Here is a 13,020-nt window from a genome sequence, read left to right as displayed (position 1 = left end):
ATTTGAGATAATAATTCGACGAAATGTTTGGTTTGATTATCAAATATTCAGGTGAAATATATTTTTTTTCTATATTCTACTTTTTGCAGATCCTCGGTGGTTCAATGGTAGAATTCTCGCCTGCCACGCGGGAGATCCGGGTTCGATTTCCGGCCGATGCATATTTTGGTCGTCATTTAATGCATAACGATATTGTGTTTACGAAAATTATGTAAATGATAATTGTTAAATTGATAAATCCTTCTAAAATATTATTTGAGATAATAATTCAAAGAAATGTTTGGTTTGATTATCAAATATTCAGGTGAAATTCCATTTTTTCCATATTGTACTCTTTGCAGAGCCTCGGTTGTTCAATGGTAGAATTCTCGCCTGCCACGCGAGAGATCCGGGTTCGATTCCCGGCCGATGCAAGTTTTGGTCGTCATTTAATGTATAACGATATTGTGTTTACGAAAATTATGTAAAATGATAATTGTTAAATTGATAAATCCTTCTAAAAATATTATTTGAGATAATAATTCAAAGAAATGTTTGGTTTGATTATCAAATATTCACGTGAAATACCATTTTTTCCATATTGCATTCTTTGCAGAGCCTCGGTGGTTCAGTGGTAGAATTCTCGCCTGCCACGCGGGAGATCCGGGTTCGATTCCCGGCCGATGCATGTTTTTGTCGTCATTTAATGCATAACGATATTGTGTTTACGAAAATTATGTAAAATGATAATTGTTAAATTGATAAATCCTTCTAAAAATATTATTTGAGATTATAATTCAAAGAAATGATTGGTTTGATTATCAAATATTCAGGTGAAATACCATTTTTCCATATTCTACTCTTTGCAGAGCCTCGGTGGTTCAATGGTAGAATTCTTGCCTGCCACGTGGGACATCCGGGTTCGATTCCCGGCCGATGCATGTTTTGGTCGTCATTTAATGTAAAACGATATTGTGTTTACGAAAATTGTAAAATGATAATTGTTAAATTGATAAATCCTTCTAAAAATATTATTTGAGATAATATTTCGAAGAAATGTTTGGTTTGATTATCAAATATTCAGGTGAAATACCATTTTTTCTATATTCTACTTTTTGCAGATCCTCGGTGGTTCAATGGTAGAATTCTCGCCTGCCATGCGGGAGATCCGGGTTCGATTCCCGGCCGATGCAAGTTTTGGTCGTCATTCAATGTATAACGATATTGTGTTTACGAAAATTATGTAAAATGATAATTGTTAAATTGATAAATCTTCTAAAAATATTATTTGAGATTATAATTCAAAGAAATGATTGGTTTGATTATCAAATATTCAGGTGAAATTCCATTTTTTCCATATTGTACTCTTTGCAGAGCCTCGGTGGTTCATTGGTAGAATTCTCGCCTGCCACGCGAGAGATCCGGGTTCGATTCCCGGCCGATGCATGTTTTGGTCGTCATTTAATGTAAAACGATATTGTGTTTACGAAAATTGTAAAATGATAATTAATAAAATTGATAAATCCTTCTAAAAATATTATTTGAGATAATATTTCGAAGAAATGTTTGGTTTGATTATCAAATATTCAGGTGAAATACCATTTTTTCTATATTCTACTTTTTGCAGATCCTCGGTGGTTCAATGGTAGAATTCTCGCCAGCCACGCGGGAGATCCGGGTTCGATTCCCGGCCGATGCAAGTTTTGGTCGTCATTTAATGTATAACGATATTGTGTTTACGAAAATTATGTAAAATGATAATTGTTAAATTGATAAATCCTTCTAAAAATATTATCTGAGATTATAATTCAAAGAAATGATTGGTTTGATTATCAAATATTCAGGTGAAATACCATTTTTCCATATTCTTCTCTTTGCAGAGCCTCGGTGGTTCAATGGTAGAATTCTCGCCTGCCACGCGAGAGATCCGGGTTCGATTCCCGGCCGATGCATGTTTTGGTCGTCATTTAATGCATAACGATATTGTGTTTACGAAAATTATGTAAAATGATAATTGTTAAATTGATAAATCCTTCTAAAAATATTATTTGAGATAATAATTCAAAGAAATGTTTGGTTTGATTATCAAATATTCAGGTGAAATACCATTTTTTCCATTTACTAGACTTTGCAGATCCTCGGTGGTTCAATGGTAGAATTCTCGCCTGCCACGCGGGAGATCCGGGTTCGATTCCCGGCCGATGCATGTTTTGGTCGTCATTTAATGCATAACGATATTGTGTTTACGAAAATTATGTAAAATGATAATTGTTAAATTGATAAATCCTTCTAAAAATATTATCTGAGATTATAATTCAAAGAAATGATTGGTTTGATTATCAAATATTCAGGTGAAATACCATTTTTCCATATTCTTCTCTTTGCAGAGCCTCGGTGGTTCAATGGTAGAATTCTCGCCTGCCACGCGAGAGATCCGGGTTCGATTCCCGGCCGATGCATGTTTTGGTCGTCATTTAATGTAAAACGATATTGTGTTTACGAAAATTGTAAAATGATAATTGTTAAATTGATAAATCCTTCTAAAAATATTATTTGAGATAATATTTCGAAGAAATGTTTGGTTTGATTATCAAATATTCAGGTGAAATACCATTTTTTCTATATTCTACTTCTTGCAGATCCTCGGTGGTTCAATGGTAGAATTCTCGCCTGCCACGCGGGAGATCCGGGTTCGATTCCCGGCCGATGCATGTTTTGGTCGTCATTTAATGCATAACGATATTGTGTTTACGAAAATTGTAAAATGATAATTGTTAAATTGATAAATCCTTCTAAAAATATTATTTGAGATAATAATTCGAAGAAATGTTTGGTTTGATTATCAAATATTCAGGTGAAATACCATTTTTTCCATTTTCTAGTCTTTGCAGATCCTCGGTGGTTCAATGGTAGAATTCTCGACTGCCACGCGGGAGATCCGGGTTCGATTCCCGGCCGATGCATGTTTTGGTCGTCATTTAATGCATAACGATATTGTGTTTACGAAAATTATGTAAATGATAATTGTTAAATTGATAAATCCTTCTAAAATATTATTTGAGATAATAATTCAAGGAAATGTTTGGTTTGATTATCAAATATTCAGGTGAAATACCATTTTTTCCATTTTCTAGCCTTTGCAGATCCTCGGTGGTTCAATGGTAGAATTCTCGCCTGCCACGCGGGAGATCCGGTTTCGATTCCCGGCCGATGCATGTTTTGGTCGTCATTTAATGCATAACGATATTGTGTTTACGAAAATTATGTAAATGATAATTGTTAAATTGATAAATCCTTCTAAAATATTATTTGACATAATAATTCAAGGAAATGTTTGGTTTGATTATCAAATATTCAGGTGAAATACCATTTTTTCCATTTTCTAGTCTTTGCAGATCCTCGGTGGTTCAATGGTAGAATTCTCGCCTGCCACGCGGGAGATCCGGGTTCGATTCTAGGCCGATGCATGTTTTGGTCGTCATTTAATGTATAACGAAATTGTGTTTACGAAAATTGTAAAATGATAATTGTTAAATTGATAAATCCTTCTAAAAATATTATTTGAGATAATAATTCGTAGAAATGTTTGGTTTGATTATCAAATATTCAGGTGAAATACCATTTTTTCCATTTACTAGACTTTGCAGATCCTCGGTGGTTCAATGGTAGAATTCTCGCCTGCCACGCGGGAGATCCGGGTTCGATTCCCGGCCGATGCATGTTTTGGTCGTCATTTAATGCATAACGATATTGTGTTTACGAAAATTATGTAAATGATAATTGTTAAATTGATAAATCCTTCTAAAATATTATTTGAGATAATAATTCAAGGAAATGTTTGGTTTGATTACTAAATATTCAGGTGAAATACCATTTTTTCCATTTTCTAGCCTTTGCAGATCCTCGGTGGTTCAGTGGTAGAATTCTCGCCTGCCACGCGGGAGATCCGGGTTCGATTCCCGGCCGATGCATGTTTTGGTCGTCATTTAATGTATAACGATATTGTGTTTACGAAAATTGTAAAATGATAATTGTTAAATTGATAAATCCTTCTAAAAATATTATTTGAGATAATAATTCGAAGAAATGTTTGGTTTGATTATCAAATATTCAGGTGAAATATATTTTTTTCTATATTCTACTTTTTGCAGATCCTCGGTGGTTCAATGGTAGAATTCTCGCCTGCCACGCGGGAGATCCGGGTTCGATTTCCGGCCGATGCATGTTTTGGTCGTCATTTAATGCATAACGATATTGTGTTTACGAAAATTATGCAAATGATAATTGTTAAATTGATAAATCCTTCTAAAATATTATTTGAGATAATAATTCAAAGAAATGTTTGGTTTGATTATCAAATATTCAGGTGAAATTCCATTTTTTCCATATTGCACTCTTTGCAGAGCCTCGGTGGTACAATGGTAGAATTCTCGCCTGCCACGCGAGAGATCCGGGTTCGATTCCCGGCCGATGCAAGTTTTGGTCGTCATTTAATGTATAACGATATTGTGTTTACGAAAATTATGTAAAATGATAATTGTTAAATTGAAAAATCCTTCTAAAAATATTATTTGAGATAATAATTCTAAGAAATGTTTGGTCTGATTATCAAATATTCAGGTGAAATACCATTTTTCCATATTCTACTCTTTGCAGAGGCTCGGTGGTTCAATAGTAGAATTCTCGCCTGCCACGCGGGAGATCCGGGTTCGATTCCCGGCCGATGCATGTTTTGGTCGTCATTTAATGCATAACGATATTGTGTTTACGAAAATTATGTAAAATGATAATTGTTAAATTGATAAATCCTTCTAAAAATATTATTTGAGATAATAATTCAAAGAAATGTTTGGTTTGATTATCAAATATTCACGTGAAATAAAATTTTTTCCATATTGCATTCTTTGCAGAGCCTCGGTGGTTCAGTGGTAGAATTCTCGCCTGCCACGCGGGAGATCCGGGTTCGATTCCCGGCCGATGCATGTTTTGGTCGTCATTTAATGCATAACGATATTGTGTTTACGAAAATTATGTAAAATGATAATTGTTAAATTGATAAATCCTTCTAAAAATATTATTTGAGATAATAATTCAAAGAAATGTTTGGTTTGATTATCAAATATTCACGTGAAATACCATTTTTTCCATATTGCTTCTTTGCAGAGCCTCGGTGGTTCAGTGGTAGAATTCTCGCCTGCCACGCGGGAGATCCGGGTTCGATTCCCGGCCGATGCATGTTTTTGTCGTCATTTAATGCATAACGATATTGTGTTTACGAAAATTATGTAAAATGATAATTGTTAAATTGATAAATCCTTCTAAAAATATTATTTGAGATATTAATTCAAAGAAATGTTTGGTTTGATTATCAAATATTCACGTGAAATACCATTTTTTCCATATTGCATTCTTTGCAGAGCCCCGGTGGTTCAGTGGTAGAATTCTCGCCTGCCACGCGGGAGATCCGGGTTCGATTCCCGGCCGATGCATGTTTTGGTCGTCATTTAATGCATAACGATATTGTGTTTACGAAAATTATGTAAAATGATAATTGTTAAATTGATAAATCCTTCTAAAAATATTATTTGAGATAATAATTCAAAGAAATGTTTGGTTTGATTATCAAATATTCACGTGAAATACCATTTTTTCCATATTGCATTCTTTGCAGAGCCTCGGTGGTTCAGTGGTAGAATTCTCGCCTGCCACGCGGGAGATCCGGGTTCGATTCCCGGCCGATGCATGTTTTTGTCGTCATTTAATGCATAACGATATTGTGTTTACGAAAATTATGTAAAATGATAATTGTTAAATTGATAAATCCTTCTAAAAATATTATTTGAGATAATAATTCAAAGAAATGTTTGGTTTGATTATCAAATATTCACGTGAAATACCATTTTTTCCATATTGCATTCTTTGCAGAGCCTCGGTGGTTCAGTGGTAGAATTCTCGCCTGCCACGCGGGAGATCCGGGTTCGACTCCCGGCCGATGCATGTTTTTGTCGTCATTTAATGCATAACGATATTGTGTTTACGAAAATTATGTAAAATGATAATTGTTAAATTGATAAATCCTTCTAAAAATATTATTTGAGATAATAATTCAAAGAAATGTTTGGTTTGATTATCAAATATTCACGTGAAATACCATTTTTTCCATATTGCATTCTTTGCAGAGCCTCGGTGGTTCAGTGGTAGAATTCTCGCCTGCCACGCGGGAGATCCGGGTTCGATTCCCGGCCGATGCATGTTTTTGTCGTCATTTAATGCATAACGATATTGTGTTTACGAAAATTATGTAAAATGATAATTGTTAAATTGATAAATCCTTCTAAAAATATTATTTGAGATTATAATTCAAAGAAATGATTGGTTTGATTATCAAATATTCAGGTGAAATACCATTTTTTCCATATTCTTCTCTTTACAGATCCTCGCTGGTTCAATGGTAGAATTCTCGCCTGCCACGCGAGAGATCCGGGTTCGATTCCCGGCCGATGAATGTTTTGGTCGTCATTTAATGCATAACGATATTCTGTTTACGAAAATTATGTAAAATGGTAATTGTTAAATTGATAAATCCTTCTAAAAATATTATTAGAGATATTAATTCAAAGAAATGTTTGGTTTGATTATCAAATATTCAGGAGAAATACCATTTTTTCCATATTCTTCTCTTTACAGATCCTCGGTGGTTCATTGGTAGAATTCTCGCCTGCCACGCGGGAGATCCGGGGTCGATTCCCGGCCGATGCATGTTTTGGTCGTCATTTAATGCATAACGATATTGTGTTTACGAAAATTGTAAAATGATAATTTATAAATAAATTGATAAATCCTTCTAAAAATATTATTTGAGATAATAATTCGAAGAAATGTTTGGTTTGATTATCAAATATTCAGGTGAATTACCATTTTTTCTATATTCTACTTTTTGCAGATCCTCGGTGGTTCAATGGTAGATTTCTCGCCTGCCACGCGGGAGATCCGGGTTCGATTCCCGGCCGATACATGTTTTGGTCGTCATTTAATGTATAACGATATTGTGTTTACGAAAATTGTAAAATGATAATTGTTAAATTGATAAATCCTTCTAAAAATATTATTTGAGATAATAATTTGAAGAAATGTTTGGTTTGATTATCAAATATTCAGGTGAAATACCATTTTTTCCATTTTCTAGTCTTTGCAGATCCTCGGTGGTTCAATGGTGGAATTCTCGCCTGCCACGCGGGAGATCCGGGTTCGATTGCCGGCCGATGCATGTTTTGGTCGTCATTTAATGTATAACGATATTGTGTTTACGAAAATTGTAAAATGATAATTGTTAAATTGATAAATCCTTCTAAAAATATTATTTGAGATAATAATTCAAAGAAATGTTTGGTCTGATTATCAAATATTCAGGTGAAATACAATTTTTCCATATTCTACTCTTTGCAGAGGCTCGGTGGTTCAATAGTAGAATTCTCGCCTGCCACGCGGGAGATCCGGGTTCGATTCCCGGCCGATGCATGTTTTGGTCGTCATTTAATGCATAACGATATTGTGTTTACGAAAATTATGTAAAATGATAATTTTTAAATTGATAAATCCTTCTAAAAATATTATTTGAGATAATAATTCAAAGAAATGTTTGGTTTGATTATCAAAGATTCACGTGAAATACCATTTTTTCCATATTGCATTCTTTGCAGAGCCTCGGTGGTTCAGTGGTAGAATTCTCGCCTGCCACGCGGGAGATCCGGGTTCGATTCCCGGCCGATGCATGTTTTTGTCGTCATTTAATGCATAACGATATTGTGTTTACGAAAATTATGTAAAATGATAATTGTTGAATTGATAAATCCTTCTAAAAATATTATTTGAGATAATAATTCAAAGAAATGTTTGGTTTGATTATCAAATATTCACTTGAAATACCATTTTTTCCATATTGCATTCTTTGCAGAGCCTGGGTGGTTCAGTGGTAGAATTCTCGCCTGGCACGCGGGAGATCCGGGTTCGATTCCCGGCCGATGAATGTTTTGGTCGTCATTTAATGCATAACGATATTCTGTTTACGAAAATTATGTAAAATGGTAATTGTTAAATTGATAAATCCTTCTAAAAATATTATTAGAGATAATAATTCAAAGAAATGTTTGGTTTGATTATCAAATATTCAGGTGAATCTGGGAGCACGGCAGTGCTCCCAGCCAAGTCGAGCACTGACATCCTTTTCTCGAAGCAACTCGTGGCTCTTTTAAGCCCACTGTAACTTCGCTATGGGTATAGGTAAAAGTCTGAAATTTTGCTTGCCGCGAGGACTGTCAATTCTAGCTATAGTTTCCAAATTTCAAGATCCTACCCAATATACTTTTCGAAATATTGCAGGTGAAATTTACCTTATTTTGTCACTCACTCACTCACTCACCGATCATCAAAATTCTAAGGTACTTCTAGGGTAGATAGAAACTTAACATTCAGGATTTAGTTTTCATTTATTTTATAAAGCACAGAAAAATTAAAACATCCCGAAATTTTTATAAAATTGTTCTTTAGTTCTTTATTTTAAAACTAGATGGCGCTGCCGTCTTTTTAACAGTAATAGTGTGTGTTCTTGATTAAAGGACGTAATGGGCCAAAGTTAACCGAAAGTTAAATATATATTAAAGCTAATAGGTGTAGTAATTTAAAAGAAATGTGTCGTAACTGATGCTACATTCTTATATTAGGATATCGCGTACAATCTTTATTGCATATTCTCTGCGGGTCGAAAGGGGTAATTCAGCGTAAATATGGAGAAACGTTAGCGATTATATTGGTAAACGAAGTACCACGAGAGGGTCTTCTTTTAATATAACTACCGAAGTATAACGAGAGGGTCTACAAAAAGAAGTGAGATCCTATGAAAAACATTAACATGTACAAAAATGGGCCAAGCCTCGCTTCGTGCCCGCTCCGCCGTAAAACGTTCTGAGATCCCATGTAGAGCCAAGTCTGCCTTTTGTTCTCATTCAATCGCCAATTGAACAATTATGTTATAAATTAAGTCCTTTTCCTAATTAATAACCAATATTCTTTGACTCTATCATTATTATACATCTTTGTTCGTATCAAAAATATCGTGACTTGGCAAGCGCAGGTAATTACCTTATAAATGTGTACATAAGGTTATGTATAACTCACCTAATAAACATGTAAATAGGGTTATGCATAACTCACCATATAATTTGTACATAGGGTTGAGCATGACTCATCTTATAAACTTGTACATATCCCCTCAGGGCCGGATTAAGAAATTTTGCACCCGGGGGCCGAGATACTGTGCGCCCCCTTAAGTCAGAAAAAACTGAACAGCAAGTGTCGCTAAGGGGGAACAGTTTAACTCAATGCGCCCCCAATAAGCCTTGCGCCCGGGGGCCAGTGCCCCCTCGGCCCCCCTTTAATCCGGCCCTGTATCCCCTATACCATAAACGATTTAGTGAACACCCCTTCGATTATTTTAAAATCGGCAACGATTTAGTGACTTCCTTTTAATATTACTTACCTGCGATTGCCAAGTCACGATATTTTTGATACGAACAAAGATGTATAATAATGATAGAGTCAAAGAATATTGGTTATTAATTAGGAAAAGGACTTAATTTATAACATAATTGTTCAATTGGCGATTGAATGAGAACAAAAGGCAGACTTGGCTCTACATGGGATCTCAGAACGTTTTACGGCGGAGCGGGCACGAAGCGAGGCTTGGCCCATTTTTGTACATGTTAATGTTTTTCATAGGATTACCATTTTTTCTATATTCTACTTTTTGCAGATCCTCGGTGGTTCAATGGTAGATTTCTCGCCTGCCACGCGGGAGATCCGGGTTCGATTCCCGGCCGATACATGTTTTGGTCGTCATTTAATGTATAACGATATTGTGTTTACGAAAATTGTAAAATGATAATTGTTAAATTGATAAATCCTTCTAAAAATATTATTTGAGATAATAATTTGAAGAAATGTTTGGTTTGATTATCAAATATTCAGGTGAAATACCATTTTTTCCATTTTCTAGTCTTTGCAGATCCTCGGTGGTTCAATGGTGGAATTCTCGCCTGCCACGCGGGAGATCCGGGTTCGATTGCCGGCCGATGCATGTTTTGGTCGTCAATTAATGTATAACGATATTGTGTTTACGAAAATTGTAAAATGATAATTGTTAAATTGATAAATCCTTCTAAAAATATTATTTGAGATAATAATTCGAAGAAATGTTTGGTTTGATTATCAAATATTCAGGTGAAATATCATTTTTTCTATATTCTACTTTTTGCAGAGCCCCGGTGGTTCAGTGGTAGAATTCTCGCCTGCCACGCGGGAGATCCGGGTTCGATTCCTGGCCGATGCATGTTTTGGTCGTCATTTAATGCATAACGATATTGTGTTTACGAAAATTATGTAAAATGATAATTGTTAAATTGATAAATCCTTCTAAAAATATTATTTGAGATAATAATTCAAAGAAATGTTTGGTTTGATTATCAAATATTCACGTGAAATACCATTTTTTCCATATTGCATTCTTTGCAGAGCCTCGGTGGTTCAGTGGTAGAATTCTCGCCTGCCACGCGGGAGATCCGGGTTCGATTCCCGGCCGATGCATGTTTTTGTCGTCATTTAATGCATAACGATATTGTGTTTACGAAAATTATGTAAAATGATAATTGTTAAATTGATAAATCCTTCTAAAAATATTATTTGAGATAATAATTCAAAGAAATGTTTGGTTTGATTATCAAATATTCACGTGAAATACCATTTTTTCCATATTGCATTCTTTGCAGAGCCTCGGTGGTTCAGTGGTAGAATTCTCGCCTGCCACGCGGGAGATCCGGGTTCGACTCCCGGCCGATGCATGTTTTTGTCGTCATTTAATGCATAACGATATTGTGTTTACGAAAATTATGTAAAATGATAATTGTTAAATTGATAAATCCTTCTAAAAATATTATTTGAGATAATAATTCAAAGAAATGTTTGGTTTGATTATCAAATATTCACGTGAAATACCATTTTTTCCATATTGCATTCTTTGCAGAGCCTCGGTGGTTCAGTGGTAGAATTCTCGCCTGCCACGCGGGAGATCCGGGTTCGATTCCCGGCCGATGCATGTTTTTGTCGTCATTTAACGCATAACGATATTGTGTTTACGAAAATTATGTAAAATGATAATTGTTAAATTGATAAATCCTTCTAAAAATATTATTTGAGATTATAATTCAAGGAAATGATTGGTTTGATTATCAAATATTCAGGTGAAATACCATTTTTTCCATATTCTTCTCTTTACAGATCCTCGCTGGTTCAATGGTAGAATTCTCGCCTGCCACGCGAGAGATCCTATTCGATTCCCGGCCGATGAATGTTTTGGTCGTCATTTAATGCATAACGATATTCTGTTTACGAAAATTATGTAAAATGGTAATTGTTAAATTGATAAATCCTTCTAAAAATATTATTAGAGATATTAATTCAAAGAAATGTTTGGTTTGATTATCAAATATTCAGGAGAAATACCATTTTTTCCATATTCTTTTCTTTACAGATCCTCGGTGGTTCATTGGTAGAATTCTCGCCTGCCACGCGGGAGATCCGGGGTCGATTCCCGGCCGATGCATGTTTTGGTCGTCATTTAATGCATAACGATATTGTGTTTACGAAAATTGTAAAATGATAATTTATAAATAAATTGATAAATCCTTCTAAAAATATTATTTGAGATAATAATTCGAAGAAATGTTTGGTTTGATTATCAAATATTCAGGTGAATTACCATTTTTTCTATTTTCTACTTTTTGCAGATCCTCGGTGGTTCAATGGTAGATTTCTCGCCTGCCACGCGGGAGATCCGGGTTCGATTCCCGGCCGATACATGTTTTGGTCGTCATTTAATGTATAACGATATTGTGTTTACGAAAATTGTAAAATGATAATTGTTAAATTGATAAATCCTTCTAAAAATATTATTTGAGATAATAATTTGAAGAAATGTTTGGTTTGATTATCAAATATTCAGGTGAAATACCATTTTTTCCATTTTCTAGTCTTTGCAGATCCTCGGTGGTTCAATGGTGGAATTCTCGCCTGCCACGCGGGAGATCCGGGTTCGATTGCCGGCCGATGCATGTTTTGGTCGTCATTTAATGTATAACGATATTGTGTTTACGAAAATTGTAAAATGATAATTGTTAAATTGATAAATCCTTCTAAAAATATTATTTGAGATAATAATTCAAAGAAATGTTTGGTCTGATTATCAAATATTCAGGTGAAATACAATTTTTCCATATTCTACTCTTTGCAGAGGCTCGGTGGTTCAATAGTAGAATTCTCGCCTGCCACGCGGGAGATCCGGGTTCGATTCCCGGCCGATGCATGTTTTGGTCGTCATTTAATGCATAACGATATTGTGTTTACGAAAATTATGTAAAATGATAATTTTTAAATTGATAAATCCTTCTAAAAATATTATTTGAGATAATAATTCAAAGAAATGTTTGGTTTGATTATCAAAGATTCACGTGAAATACCATTTTTTCCATATTGCATTCTTTGCAGAGCCTCGGTGGTTCAGTGGTAGAATTCTCGCCTGCCACGCGGGAGATCCGGGTTCGATTCCCGGCCGATGCATGTTTTTGTCGTCATTTAATGCATAACGATATTGTGTTTACGAAAATTATGTAAAATGATAATTGTTGAATTGATAAATCCTTCTAAAAATATTATTTGAGATAATAATTCAAAGAAATGTTTGGTTTGATTATCAAATATTCACGTGAAATACCATTTTTTCCATATTGCATTCTTTGCAGAGCCTGGGTGGTTCAGTGGTAGAATTCTCGCCTGGCACGCGGGAGATCCGGGTTCGATTCCCGGCCGATGAATGTTTTGGTCGTCATTTAATGCATAACGATATTCTGTTTACGAAAATTATGTAAAATGGTAATTGTTAAATTGATAAATCCTTCTAAAAATATTATTAGAGATAATAATTCAAAGAAATGT

General features: G+C 34.7%; 29 non-coding genes across 29 annotated transcripts; all 29 read left to right on the top strand.

Moving 5' to 3' along the window:
• Positions 1-342: 342 nt before the first annotated feature.
• TRNAG-GCC (transfer RNA glycine (anticodon GCC)) lies at positions 343-413 on the top strand. The gene has a single exon. It is a non-coding gene; the product is annotated as a tRNA-Gly (tRNA).
• A 183-nt stretch (positions 414-596) lies between these two features.
• Positions 597-667, top strand: TRNAG-GCC (transfer RNA glycine (anticodon GCC)). The gene has a single exon. It is a non-coding gene; the product is annotated as a tRNA-Gly (tRNA).
• Positions 668-1,096: 429 nt separating this feature from the next.
• On the top strand, positions 1,097-1,172 carry TRNAG-GCC (transfer RNA glycine (anticodon GCC)). The gene has a single exon. It is a non-coding gene; the product is annotated as a tRNA-Gly (tRNA).
• Positions 1,173-1,354: 182 nt separating this feature from the next.
• Positions 1,355-1,425, top strand: TRNAG-GCC (transfer RNA glycine (anticodon GCC)). Its single transcript has one exon. It is a non-coding gene; the product is annotated as a tRNA-Gly (tRNA).
• Positions 1,426-1,860: 435 nt separating this feature from the next.
• Positions 1,861-1,931, top strand: TRNAG-GCC (transfer RNA glycine (anticodon GCC)). Its single transcript has one exon. It is a non-coding gene; the product is annotated as a tRNA-Gly (tRNA).
• Positions 1,932-2,109: 178 nt separating this feature from the next.
• On the top strand, positions 2,110-2,185 carry TRNAG-GCC (transfer RNA glycine (anticodon GCC)). The gene has a single exon. It is a non-coding gene; the product is annotated as a tRNA-Gly (tRNA).
• A 182-nt stretch (positions 2,186-2,367) lies between these two features.
• On the top strand, positions 2,368-2,438 carry TRNAG-GCC (transfer RNA glycine (anticodon GCC)). The gene has a single exon. It is a non-coding gene; the product is annotated as a tRNA-Gly (tRNA).
• Positions 2,439-2,614: 176 nt separating this feature from the next.
• TRNAG-GCC (transfer RNA glycine (anticodon GCC)) lies at positions 2,615-2,690 on the top strand. Its single transcript has one exon. It is a non-coding gene; the product is annotated as a tRNA-Gly (tRNA).
• A 932-nt stretch (positions 2,691-3,622) lies between these two features.
• TRNAG-GCC (transfer RNA glycine (anticodon GCC)) lies at positions 3,623-3,698 on the top strand. Its single transcript has one exon. It is a non-coding gene; the product is annotated as a tRNA-Gly (tRNA).
• Positions 3,699-3,874: 176 nt separating this feature from the next.
• TRNAG-GCC (transfer RNA glycine (anticodon GCC)) lies at positions 3,875-3,950 on the top strand. The gene has a single exon. It is a non-coding gene; the product is annotated as a tRNA-Gly (tRNA).
• A 433-nt stretch (positions 3,951-4,383) lies between these two features.
• TRNAG-GCC (transfer RNA glycine (anticodon GCC)) lies at positions 4,384-4,454 on the top strand. The gene has a single exon. It is a non-coding gene; the product is annotated as a tRNA-Gly (tRNA).
• Positions 4,455-4,637: 183 nt separating this feature from the next.
• Positions 4,638-4,707, top strand: TRNAG-GCC (transfer RNA glycine (anticodon GCC)). The gene has a single exon. It is a non-coding gene; the product is annotated as a tRNA-Gly (tRNA).
• Positions 4,708-4,890: 183 nt separating this feature from the next.
• TRNAG-GCC (transfer RNA glycine (anticodon GCC)) lies at positions 4,891-4,961 on the top strand. Its single transcript has one exon. It is a non-coding gene; the product is annotated as a tRNA-Gly (tRNA).
• Positions 4,962-5,143: 182 nt separating this feature from the next.
• On the top strand, positions 5,144-5,214 carry TRNAG-GCC (transfer RNA glycine (anticodon GCC)). The gene has a single exon. It is a non-coding gene; the product is annotated as a tRNA-Gly (tRNA).
• A 183-nt stretch (positions 5,215-5,397) lies between these two features.
• TRNAG-GCC (transfer RNA glycine (anticodon GCC)) lies at positions 5,398-5,468 on the top strand. Its single transcript has one exon. It is a non-coding gene; the product is annotated as a tRNA-Gly (tRNA).
• A 183-nt stretch (positions 5,469-5,651) lies between these two features.
• TRNAG-GCC (transfer RNA glycine (anticodon GCC)) lies at positions 5,652-5,722 on the top strand. Its single transcript has one exon. It is a non-coding gene; the product is annotated as a tRNA-Gly (tRNA).
• A 183-nt stretch (positions 5,723-5,905) lies between these two features.
• TRNAG-GCC (transfer RNA glycine (anticodon GCC)) lies at positions 5,906-5,976 on the top strand. The gene has a single exon. It is a non-coding gene; the product is annotated as a tRNA-Gly (tRNA).
• A 183-nt stretch (positions 5,977-6,159) lies between these two features.
• Positions 6,160-6,230, top strand: TRNAG-GCC (transfer RNA glycine (anticodon GCC)). Its single transcript has one exon. It is a non-coding gene; the product is annotated as a tRNA-Gly (tRNA).
• Positions 6,231-6,413: 183 nt separating this feature from the next.
• TRNAG-GCC (transfer RNA glycine (anticodon GCC)) lies at positions 6,414-6,484 on the top strand. The gene has a single exon. It is a non-coding gene; the product is annotated as a tRNA-Gly (tRNA).
• A 943-nt stretch (positions 6,485-7,427) lies between these two features.
• Positions 7,428-7,497, top strand: TRNAG-GCC (transfer RNA glycine (anticodon GCC)). The gene has a single exon. It is a non-coding gene; the product is annotated as a tRNA-Gly (tRNA).
• A 183-nt stretch (positions 7,498-7,680) lies between these two features.
• TRNAG-GCC (transfer RNA glycine (anticodon GCC)) lies at positions 7,681-7,751 on the top strand. The gene has a single exon. It is a non-coding gene; the product is annotated as a tRNA-Gly (tRNA).
• A 186-nt stretch (positions 7,752-7,937) lies between these two features.
• On the top strand, positions 7,938-8,005 carry TRNAA-GGC (transfer RNA alanine (anticodon GGC)). The gene has a single exon. It is a non-coding gene; the product is annotated as a tRNA-Ala (tRNA).
• Positions 8,006-10,292: 2,287 nt separating this feature from the next.
• TRNAG-GCC (transfer RNA glycine (anticodon GCC)) lies at positions 10,293-10,363 on the top strand. The gene has a single exon. It is a non-coding gene; the product is annotated as a tRNA-Gly (tRNA).
• Positions 10,364-10,546: 183 nt separating this feature from the next.
• On the top strand, positions 10,547-10,617 carry TRNAG-GCC (transfer RNA glycine (anticodon GCC)). The gene has a single exon. It is a non-coding gene; the product is annotated as a tRNA-Gly (tRNA).
• A 183-nt stretch (positions 10,618-10,800) lies between these two features.
• Positions 10,801-10,871, top strand: TRNAG-GCC (transfer RNA glycine (anticodon GCC)). The gene has a single exon. It is a non-coding gene; the product is annotated as a tRNA-Gly (tRNA).
• Positions 10,872-11,054: 183 nt separating this feature from the next.
• TRNAG-GCC (transfer RNA glycine (anticodon GCC)) lies at positions 11,055-11,125 on the top strand. Its single transcript has one exon. It is a non-coding gene; the product is annotated as a tRNA-Gly (tRNA).
• Positions 11,126-12,321: 1,196 nt separating this feature from the next.
• TRNAG-GCC (transfer RNA glycine (anticodon GCC)) lies at positions 12,322-12,391 on the top strand. Its single transcript has one exon. It is a non-coding gene; the product is annotated as a tRNA-Gly (tRNA).
• A 183-nt stretch (positions 12,392-12,574) lies between these two features.
• TRNAG-GCC (transfer RNA glycine (anticodon GCC)) lies at positions 12,575-12,645 on the top strand. The gene has a single exon. It is a non-coding gene; the product is annotated as a tRNA-Gly (tRNA).
• A 186-nt stretch (positions 12,646-12,831) lies between these two features.
• On the top strand, positions 12,832-12,899 carry TRNAA-GGC (transfer RNA alanine (anticodon GGC)). Its single transcript has one exon. It is a non-coding gene; the product is annotated as a tRNA-Ala (tRNA).
• Positions 12,900-13,020: the final 121 nt, after the last annotated feature.

Source organism: Phalangium opilio, unplaced genomic scaffold (assembly GCF_054372755.1).
Source record: "Phalangium opilio isolate 3A_F unplaced genomic scaffold, DU_Popi_V2 ptg000002l_1, whole genome shotgun sequence".
In the NCBI taxonomy this organism is placed as follows: Eukaryota; Metazoa; Arthropoda; class Arachnida; order Opiliones; family Phalangiidae; genus Phalangium; species Phalangium opilio.
The sequence above is the reverse complement of the archived record's forward strand: the minus strand, read 5'-3'. Positions and strand labels throughout refer to the sequence as shown.